The sequence below is a fragment of the Chionomys nivalis genome, chromosome 13, assembly GCF_950005125.1.
Source record: "Chionomys nivalis chromosome 13, mChiNiv1.1, whole genome shotgun sequence".
In the NCBI taxonomy this organism is placed as follows: domain Eukaryota; kingdom Metazoa; phylum Chordata; class Mammalia; order Rodentia; family Cricetidae; genus Chionomys; species Chionomys nivalis.
This window is the reverse complement of record NC_080098.1, coordinates 7,846,313-7,856,346: the sequence shown is the minus strand read 5'-3', so window position 1 is coordinate 7,856,346 and position 10,034 is coordinate 7,846,313.

The window sequence follows — 10,034 nt, the reverse complement described above, 5'->3', positions numbered from 1 at the left end:
TACAGAAGCCTCCCCAATACAGCTTTGCCTTAAGAGTAGCTGTGCTATGATACGTTGTGGGGTGAATTAGAATACTTTCAAACATTTTGGTTTTTGTTTTTCTCAAGGTAGGATTTCTCTGTGTAGCCCTGGCTTTCCTGGAACACACTCGAACTCAGAGACTCACCTGTCTGTCTCTGCCTCCTGAGTGGTAGGACTAAAGGCATGCATCTCTATGGCCGGCTACTTTCAGACATTTTTTAAGTCTAACGCAGCATTAAATTTAGCAACCCTGAACAGATTGAAAAGAGAATGCCACTGCAAAGAAAGCCCTGTGCTCACTCTTTCATTACATTTCTTTTCAGATGCGTGCTAGCAAAACACGTGCAGGTGTCTCTCTCTCTCTCTCTCTCTCTCTCTCTCTCTCTCTCTCTGTGTGTGTGTGTGTGTGTGTGTGTGTACATGTGGTAGTTGTATAGTTGGGTCTACAAGTATCTGAGACTGTAGTTGTGCACCACCATCCAGGGCTAAACGACTTTCAAACTTTCGAGATGAGAAGCCAGCATATGGAGAGCCACTGACTGGGTCTTGGAGGCATCTGTTTTATTTTACCCATGATTGTGCATATGCATGTTTAGCCTATTGCAGTCCAGGCTGGCGTTGGATTCCTCTGGGATACGTGTGTCTTCGCCTCCCGAAGACTGGGAGTCCAGCTCTTGCAAAGGCCTCTACAGTGACCAAATGCACTTACAAATTGCCTTGCAACCAATGGCCATTTACCCAGAGCTTCCCCTTAGGTTGGGACACCAATGCGTTATAGAATCTGCAGTTAGAAAATCTGAGTTCGTTTCTGATTACTTACTCATTCAGGAAAGAAAATTATTAACAAACAACTTGATAGTCCACTAACCCACATAATTGGAAGTATATCTGTGTTTTGGTATATTCACTGCAAGGCACTGCTTTCCAGTCTCTACCATCTATATAAAATATAGCCAGGCACAGTGTGATGGCATACATCTGTAATACCAGTCCTGGGGAGGCTGAGACAGGAAGATCAAAAGTTCAATGCCAAGGGCTGAAGGCATGGCTTAGCACTTAAGAATGTTTACTGCTCTTGCAGAGGACTCAAATTTGATTCACACACAAGTAACTCACAACCATTTACAGCATATCCAATGCTCTCTCCTGGCCTCTGTAGGCATTGCAGTTGTTCACACACACACACACACACACACACACACACAGAGAGAGAGAGAGAGAGAGAGAGAGAGAGAGAGAGAGAGAGAGAGAGAGAGCAACACACATACATATAATTACAATTTAAAAATAATGTTTCTAAGCTCAATACCATCCTGGATTATATAGCAAGGTCTCATCTCAAAAAGGCAAAAATGAAATAAAATACAGACTTTTGTGAACAAAATAAACTAGAATAAATTGGAAGATGATTCTTTCCATTCTAGTAAAAGCAACAGTTCAGTATTCTGTATTCAGTATTTAAAACACAAGATACTGAGGAAAGAAAACTAATTGCTCCATTTTAAGAAAGCTTTATAAGATATGATTTAGATTAAGAGGAAGTTGAGCTTAATTTGTGAGTACAGTTTATTTTCCTACGTTGTTTTATGTTGAAGTGGTTGCATTTGTTACTAGGATGTTCCAGTAATGATCTCTTCACTGGTTCTGACAGGAACCACCAGTAAGAAACTATGCACACATGCAGGTAATAAATATAAATCATTTTCTTGGTAAAATGGTTTAAGCAGTTGTACTTGGATTTTAAAAAAGAGCCTTTCTTTCTTTTTCTTTCATTAACATTAAATTTCTTGTAACCATGTGTGGATTCAGCTATGACTGAACGTTTTCTCCTTTAGTGTTTCAGTATAACAAAGCTCTTTTATGCAGAACACATAGGTTTTGTCAGAGCAATTACCTAGGACACCGCTAAAAGGCACAGCAGCCCCTAGGATGGATTGTCATCTAGTTAACAACCAAGGCTTTCCACTAGGTACTCCATCCCTCAGTTTTAGTCATATTCCTCTGGGACCCAAGATACCAAATTCCTTCTCTAGGGAGATGGACTGTCCCCCTGTCCATCACTACAAGAAGTGTGTTCTGCAGCTGCTGGTTAGTGAAGTATCACACCCTGCACCTGAGGGTAAATCAAGGATGCTCATCAGACTTGTGGGGACCACAGAGGACATCATTAGATTCTGCACTGCCCCTGAAGTTAGCTGAGACTTTCCCGATGCTACGGAAAGAAAAAAGACTCTGGAGCTTCATCCCTCACCTGCCTACCTTTGGGGTTGGAAGAGCCAGTCTGTATGGAAACAGTCAGCTCCTAAGCCTGCGAGGCTTTGTCCTCATCCCTTCAGATCTTCGCTGCGACTGATTGTGGCAGAGGAGAGCAGATGGGGATGGTCCTTTCCATCCTCCTCTGCCCTCCTCCATAAACTCTTCAGCTTTTGACATCAGTGTGCAGAGCTGGAAGAGCCACTAAAAGGGGGATTTGGGGCCTTAGCAGAGATGGATTCTTGAGGTTAGGGGGGAGTCCTGAGGGGTAGTGATGGGAAGGGAAGGTGTTGGAGGAGGGGCCCGCTTATTGGTTCCCGCTGCCCAGAACCAAGATAATCACACAGAAACTGTATTAATTAAATCGCTGCTTGGCCCATTAGTTCTAGCTTCTTATTGGCTAACGCTTGCATATTAATTTACCCCATTTCTATTAATCTGTGTATCACCATGTGGCTGTGGCTTACCTGCTAAAGTTCCATCTGGCTCCAGTGGGGCTACATGGCTTCTCTTCAAGTCTTCCTCTTTTCTCCCAGCATTCACTTTAGTTTTTCCCACCTAGCTCTTTCTGCCATGCTCTGCTATAGGCTCAAAGCAGTCCTTTATTAACCAGCGGTATTCACAGCATACAGAGGGGAATCCCACATCAGGAAGGGGGTTCCCTGGATGAGCTCAGTAGCTAGTTGTCTGGCTATGAAGGCTATGTGTGAACTGGGCCTGTGCATGAGCAGAGACCATCAGTTAGCTGCAGAAAGCTAACCCTTAGGCTTTGCTTTTAATTTTACTTGTTGACTGCTGTGATTTCCCCAAGTCTGAGCTCCTCGAGCTACACTTGGAAATCAGAAACTATTGCTTTGGGCTTCTTCACTCAACTTCTCAAATGGAAACCTCTGTTTTTTAGGCATGGCCTTCTAAAATGAGCATGGAGGACAGGGTGCTCCCCAGGACTGTAGGAGGCTTTGTCCTCAGACTCTGCATCAGCTGTCAGTGACACATTTTGAGAGGGAGAAAGTAGGGATCCTCCTGCCGTCTGTCTCCCCACATTGCCTGGGGCCAGGTTGTACAGTAGCCTCCCTTCTGGACTTGAGGAAACTCTGTACTGACCATCACTCCTGCCTCTTATCTCTCCTTTTCCTCCTGACCGCACAGCCTTCTCTGTTCCGAGTGTATACAGCATCTGCAAGAGTATGCACACATAGCATGGTGTCGACCATGCAAGGGACCTGTTCCCATGCACTGCTTAGGTATGTGAAGGAACTGGTTAAAAGACTGTACAACTTGATCCTGATCCTGTGCATGCAAGCATAAATGGTCAGTGAAGAAAAAACTGTTCTGTCCAAAAAAAAAAAAAAAAAGAATGACATATTAAGCCTACGTCAAAATGATGTTCTTTTTATGCAGCATGAGAAGAAACTTTTGTGATTATTTCAACAGATTCAGAGTTGGTGTGCTTAGCCTTTTTGGGTTTTGTCTTTTAAAAAAGATTTTTAAAAAAATTATGTGTGGGGATGTTTTGCCTGCACCTGTCTGTGTACCATGTGTGTAGTTCCCAAGGAGGCCAGCAGAGGGGATTGGGTCCCGGAACTGGGGTTGCATGTGGTTGTGAGTCACCATGTGGGTCCTAGGAATCAAACCCAGGTCCTCTTAACCCCTAAGCCATCTCTCCATCCCTGGGTATTTTGTTTTAAACTAAGTGAGTGAGATTTTTAAAAAAAACAAAGTTCTGTCTTTTTTTTCCCTACTCCATTTTGTGTCACCATTACACAATCCCAGAGAGCGGGTAATTTGTAAAAACTTTACTTCCTCACAGTTGTGGGGGTTGAGTGGCTCAAGTTCTAGGTATTGTGCCTGACGGGGGCCTGCCATCTGCTTCCAAATGGCACTTTGGCACAGGCACCTGCCACCCAGCCTGTCAACCTGACTCAAATCTCTGCGACTCACAAGGTAGAAAGAGAAAACCAGTTCCCAAATGCTGTCCTCCAACCCCCACAGGTACATTGTGGTCCACACACAATCCTCTGACCCCCGCGGGTGCATTGTGGTCCACGCACAATCCTCTAACCCCCACAGGTGCATTGTGGTCCATACACAATCCTCTGACCCCCACGGGTGCATTGTGGTCCACGCACAACCCTCTAACCCCCACGGGTGCATTGTGGTCCATACACAATCCTCTGACCCCCACGGGTGCATTGTGGTCCACGCACAACCCTCTAACCCCCACGGGTGCATTGTGGTCCACACACAATCCTCTACCAGCTACAGGTGCATTGTGGTCCACGCACAATCCTTTAACCCCCACAGGAGCATTGTGGTCTGTCCATACACATAAACAAAATAAGCCAAATGTAACAGAACTTGGTGTCTGCTTACTGCTGCAGGGTGCTAAGACTATGTCTACACATGGTGAAGAATGAGGAACAAGCAGACCAAACAGCACATGACACATGTTCTGTAAGGACCAGAGAATCCCACCTAAAAGGGTTTGTGAGGAACTCTCGTGGCTACTCATTTCTCAAAGGCCCCATTTTCATGCTGGCAAATGCCTGCGTTTAAAGGGGATTCATTCAAACACAGGCAGTGAGGCGGGTGACGAGGGTAAAGCAAGACTGAAACTGGCACGTGAAAAAAACTAGCTGGGGCCGGGCAAGATGGCTCAGTGGGTAAAGGCATTTGACACACTGCTAAAGCTGATGGGATAAGTTCAATTCCTGGGCCATACATGGCAGAAGGAGAGAACGGGCTCCCTCCGGTGTGCTCTGAGCCCTAAACCATAACACATATGTACACACAATAACAATAATATTTAAATTAAGAACCAGCTGGCCAGATAGTTGTTGTCTGTCAGGAGCCATGTCACCCCCAAAATTATTATAAGGATCATTGCCCTGAGAAGTTTGCAAAGGGCTCGCTCCACTTCCCAATTGTATTGAGAATTGTTTTATTGACAAAGCCTATCCCACACCCAAATTAACTGTTAATAGAGTTATCTGTTAGCGGAACCTGCCTCACACTCTAACTATCTAGAGAACTAGGTGTGTCAACTTGTGAACTCCTGGCAGAGGAATCGTGACCTGACCGATCGTAACCTCTTGGCCTACGTGACCGGCGTGGACCACGTGGCAAGATCCCGTGCCCCAGCCCCCCAAGTTCCTCATCCAGGGGCTATATAAGCTGCAACCATGACTCTAATAAATGGAGGCTTTGACAAGAACTATGCTTGGCATTCTTCCTCTCTCTTGCCCATGTCTTTCAGGTGGTACCTCTCCGTGACCCTGGAATAACTGACCAGCCAGGCAGGTTACAGACCCTAGACAGAGTAACTCACCAAGGCAGTCTACAGTTGTCTGGGGTATCTGTCCCACCAAGTCCCACATCCATTTAGTCTCAAATAAAAACACAGAGGTCTACATTAATTATAAACTGATTGGCCTATTAGCTCAGGCTTTTTATTGACTCTCATAGCTTATATTAGCCCATAATTCTTGTCTGTGTTAGCCATGTGGCTTGGTACCTTTTTCAGGGGAATCTCTCTCTCTCTCTCTCTCTCTCTCTCTCTCTCTCTCTCTCTCTCTGTGTGTGTGTGTGTGTGTGTGTGTGTGTGCGTGTGGTGCATTTTTTTGCATGGGTCTAGACATGCATATAAGTGTGTTGTGTCTGCATGGTGGTGGAGTCCTAAGGTTGATATTGGAACTCTGTCTTTGGTGACTCATCTTATCCATTGAGGCAGCATCTCTCAACCAAACCCAGAGCTTTCTAGTCCTGCTACCAGTTTGCTTTGGGGAATCTCAGAAGCTGGACCACCGAGCTCACCTGTCATTTAAATGGGTTTTGGAGATCCAAACTTGGGTCCTTGCAGTTGGGTGGCAAGCTCTTTAACCAATGAGCCATCTCCTGGGTTTCTTTTTAAAATTAAGTTTATATTTTAATGTCCAGCAGAACATATTTTTTTCCTAGAACAGAGATGATTCGGTTTCCCTGTTTCAGTCATGAGGTGTCTTCACAGACATCAACCAGATCCAAATAGCTTTCCTAAGTGTGGTGGCTCATGCCTATAATCCCGGCGTTGTGAAGGTGGAAACAGGATCATAAGAGACCAGGCTAAGCAAATTATAACTCCCCTGAGCTGCAAATCAAGACCCCTTTTCAACAAACAATAAAGTAAAATTGCATTTTGCATACATGACCACCCTGGACATTCTTCTAAGTGCTTTAGAAGGAGTATCGGTCTCCTCTGACCCTTGCAATCATCCTGAGGTGGGAACTGTCATCTCCACTTTCCTGTGAGATTTAAGTGAGTTTAAAAAGAATCCAAAGGAAACCATGTGCATCTGACCTGAAAATCAAACAACTTCCTGTATCCACAGGCATATTCTGTGCACAGCTGGTGTTTTTCTACAGCAGCTGTAGAAGGGTTTCCCTGCGTAGCTTGGGGAATGCTCCAAGGTCAGCCTTGTCCTACTCAGGGTGCTACTCTGAACCTCTTTTCTACTAAGGTCCCTCTGATGTCCTTGCCTCTAACTCCAAGTGCTGGGATTTCAGGCATGCGCCCTAGCTCCACTATTTCATTTTGCTCTTCTGAGAAGAGATTCTTTGAAAGAACACTGGTTTTGTTTGTCTTTGAGGAGGAGACCTGCTTTGCTTTCTAGGAGCCTGTTTGAGATACAGTGGGGGCACCTTGGGGTGGGAGGCACAGTTGCATCACCCGAACCAGACCTTTAAGGATAACAGCCTAGCCTCACTCCCAGCATACTCTCTGCTCCCAATCCACCAAGATGTAAACAAACTGTACCACAAGCACCTGCCACCATCAACCAAGTTGCTGCAGTCTCCATGGCTGGGATGGACTCTACCCGGTAAACTGTGAGCCAGCATACACCTCCTCTTTCTTAACTTGCTCTTCAGATACTCTGTTACAGCAAGACAGTGACCAATCAAAACAGCCACTCAGGACTCCACCCCATGCTCTTGGCTTGCCTCCTAAGGGAAGCACTTTGGGTTTGGAGCACAGTGGGGACACCCTGAGACAGACTGTCCTTTGGTGGAAGATGTTTCTTAGGAGGATTAGTAAGGGCATAGACTAAATGACTGCAGACAGAAGTGTTGTGGGAGCTAGCTTATGCCCCGAAATAACAACACACAAACTGTATTCTTTTAAACACTGCTTGGCCCATTTCTATTCATGTGTGTAGCACCCCAAGGTGCACTTACCGGGAAGATTCTAGCCTACGTCCATCCTAGGTCAGAGCTTCATCACATCTGCCCGGGAGAGGGGAGCATGGCGTCTGAGTTCACTTCCTCTTCCTCCCAGCATTCTGTTCTGTTTATTCCACCCAACTATGTTTTAACCTATGAGGGCCAAGCAGTTTCTTTATTTTTAACCAATGACCTTCCTCCATCACAGAAGCACAGCGAGGACTCTGGTGGGAGCTCAGGCCCAGGAGACAGAGTCTGGGATTCTTTCCTCTAGGTCTTCAAGGAAAGGGGTGGACTTCATCTCAGGAACCCTGCCATGGTGTCCCCAATTCCCAGGCGTCTAGGGAAGCAAAGGATTCTGGGGAAGGAGTGTGTGATTCTGCGGATGTGAGGAGGTGGAATGCATCTATTTGAGGTGTACCCATGGTATGATTGGGGAGATACGCGAAGTGAAGGGGTGTGTCACAAGCAGCAGCCTTCAGTGTCTGGGGAGGCTCTGGATAGGATTCTGTCTCTCCTGAGCAGCTAGGATCCCAGAATCAATGACTGAGAATGGATCTGAGAGCCTGCAGATGGACCAAACTGAGCAGTGTCTGCTCTGGGAATTGGACAGCAATTATCCCTGGGACATTTCATTCAGCAAGGTGTAGACTTGTGATCATGAAACAGGAATTTTACAGAGTGCAAGGGGCTGAAGCTAGGAACTTCAAGCCAAGAGAAAGCACTCTTCAGTTTCTTTGTTTCCATAAAGGGAAAAAATGAGTTTGCTTTCTTTTTTCTTTTTCTAATATCTACAGCTCTAACAGCAGGAGGAAAGTGAAACCAACTCTGGACACCTTCATATGGAGCTTCTGAAAAGGGCAAGACTTTCACTTACTTGTCAGCTATCAAAATAATAAGCGAACACTGTTTTATCTTTGAGTGGTATGAATTTAGAAGTATTAAGTATCTAAGAACACTCAGATAACATACAAAGACAAATTTTAACCTATATTTACTGACCTCAAAAATATGGAGCCACTAGCACCTAAGTGCTGGACCCTAAGACTCTGTATCAATGGAAAGCAGTACCACATCACCTATGCCTTCTGTGAAGGGAGCACCGCATCACCCATGCCTGCTGTGGAGGGAGCACCACATCACCCCTGACTGCTGTGTAGGGAGCACCTCACCACCCCTGACTGCTGCTGGGGGAGTACCACATCACCCATGCCTGCTGTGAAAGGAGCACCACATCACCCATGCCTGCTGTGGAGGGAGCACCACATCACCCCTGACTGCTGTGTAGGGAGCACCTAACCACCCATGATGGCTATGGAGGGAGCACCACATCACCCCTGACTGCTGCTGGGGGAGTACCATATCACCCATGCCTGCTGTGAAGGGAGCACCACATCACCCATGCCTGCTGTGGAGGGAGCACAACATCACCCCTGACTGCTGTGGAGGGAGCACCTAACCACCCATGATGGCTATGGAGGGAGCACCACATCACCCCTGACTGCTGCTGGGGGAGCACCATATCACCCATGCCTGCTGTGAAGGGAGCACCACATCACCCATGCCTGCTATGGAGGGAGCACCACATCACCCATGCCTGCTGTGGAGGGAGCACCATATCACCGTGACTACTGTGGAGGGAGCAACACATCACCCGTGACTGCTGTGGAGGAAGCACCATTTCACCCGTGACGGCTATGGAGGGAGCACCACATCACCCATGAAGGCTGTCAACCATGAAGCCCTCCCTATCTTCCTCCCCACTTCTGTCCACAGCTTTGCTGTCAGTTAGACCAGGTCGCCCTCCCTCCCCTTGCTGCCTGAACCCACACTGGTTAAAACAGCTGCTGGACCGCTCCTCCCAGCATCACCCTCTTAACAAAGATTCACTGAGCAGAGTCGTGGGGCACAGATGTCTGTCTGGACAGGTCTAGATAAGATGCCTCGTCCTGGCTCCAGTCAATTAAAAGTGGGGAAGTTTCTGAGGTCCCCTCCCAGATGCGATTCATCATTTCCATCTAAAGTTCAGTTTTGTTATTAGTTGGTGTGGATAGGTCTTTAACATAAGTAAAGGTCTTCGAGGTGAGTTAACACGCTCGCTTTAGAAATGCTGAAGAGGGGGCAGTGCATCAAGTTCGGCAGCTTACTAAAAGTTCATGCTCCTTTTTTCTTGGAAATATGAATCTGATTACAAAACAGTTTGTGGTTATAAAGACGTTCTGGAAAATTGAAACAGTGATGCTAACTTACTCCCAGCCGTTACCCTGTGGCCAGCGAAAGAAGGAAGGAAGGAAGGAAGGAAGGAAGGAAGGAAAGATAAAAGCTCTTAATCTCATAATGTTTTAAGCAATTTTACTCTGATTTTTTTTACTATGCACAAACATTGGCATTTTTTTTCTACAGTCCTGGTAATAGCTTCTAAAATTAACTTTGCTGGCTGTAAAGATGGCTCAGCAGGAAAAGGCGCTTGCTCCCCACACCTGAAGACCTGAGTTCAATCTCTGGGATCCACATAGTAGAAGGAGAGAATAGACGTCCCTAAGTTTTTCTTAAGAGGAGTTCTG